Source organism: Martes martes (genome assembly GCF_963455335.1).
Source record: "Martes martes genome assembly, chromosome: X".
NCBI classification, from domain to species: Eukaryota; Metazoa; Chordata; class Mammalia; order Carnivora; family Mustelidae; genus Martes; species Martes martes.
Window position 1 is genome coordinate 17,266,331 of NC_137897.1, and position 1,456 is coordinate 17,267,786.

The following is a 1,456-nucleotide window of genomic DNA, read 5'->3' on the forward strand; positions in this document are numbered from 1 at the left end:
CATAGGAGGAGGAGCATGTAGGATGAGTCTTGCCAAAGACAACAAAACCCCTTCCCCCATGCAGAAGTGCAGTCTTTAACAATATGGTCTATTTTGTCATGGACACTTAATTTCAACCCCAACTTTGCTCTTATAAGACCCTTATAGGATCTTATCTTCTGTCTTCTCATTGTATAATAAAGATAGAAATGTTCACCACATAGGGTCGTTGCAAGGATTTAATGAAATGATTCCTGCGTGTTGATGTTGTTGCTATCCTGTCTGTATCCCATCTGTACCCCTTCAGGGTCGGGGTGGCTTAACGTCTAACCTGGGCTTTTTTGCTGGAGGGCTTTGCCTCCTCTGGCCATCAGGGTTGACTGCCAGCCCACATGTAGGCCAGAGGTGCTGGGGAATTGGTATCTTACAGGAGTGCCTCTGGCCAGTGACTGATGGAGCTGTGCCAAAAATATCCCAGCTCCCTTGACCTCTAGGTGGAATAAATCTGAGGCACATGCATTATATAGTTTCTGAGAGTCTCTCTGCAGGATGAAGCTCCAGTCACCCACAATGGTAGCTGGCTTTAGGGTGCACCTTCTACCGGCTACCCTCCTTTTCTTATACCATGTCCTTATTTCCCCACCAACACTCCCAGAACCTTTCAAATAAACTGCTAGCACCTGAATCCCTGCTTCAGGCTCTATGGGATCATAGAGCCTGGCACACTGAGAATGGGACAATGAAGAGTGAGTGCTAGGTGCTGAAAGAGCCCTATCCTGTATCCTTCTGGTCAGTGGCTCATACAGCGCTTCGGCTGCCTCCACGTTAGAGGCAGAGGAGAAGTCAGGCACAGCACAATGGACATACGCTTTCAGTCTTCTGCACCTTGCCAAATTTGTATGGGTCCTTTATAAGCATGGGCATAAGGCTGCTCATGAATAATGCAAACTACTAGCTCTCTCATTTGCCTTTTCTCATTTCTCATCGTGAAGACTCTTTTGTGGATTATGTGCTCAAACACAAAATCTCATTACCATTTTTTTATTTCCTAGCTAATATTCAAGAATACAGAATCTGACTGGATTTTATCATTTACCTCTGTTATCATATCCATGGGTGTATATAATACATGGAATCAATGAATAATATGACCCTAGAACTGAAAAGAACTTGGAGAATATATAGTCCTAACCTATTATTTATCACTAGGAAAACTTTGATTAATGTTGTCATGCCCATGACAACATGGCCAGTAAATTTATTCTGTGACTCTTTGTCTAGGTCTCAGGCAAACAATGAAGTCAGCTAGGTTGTGATGCTCTTCCACAATCTCTTCTGTCTTCATCACTGTCCCTGTTGGTCCTCTACCTTTTTTCTCATTTAAGATGATCAATCTGCAGATGCTTCCTTTTCCTCTATCAGATATGTTTTTAGAAAAGGACCTAAAATCATTCAGAGCAAAAATGACTGGAAATAG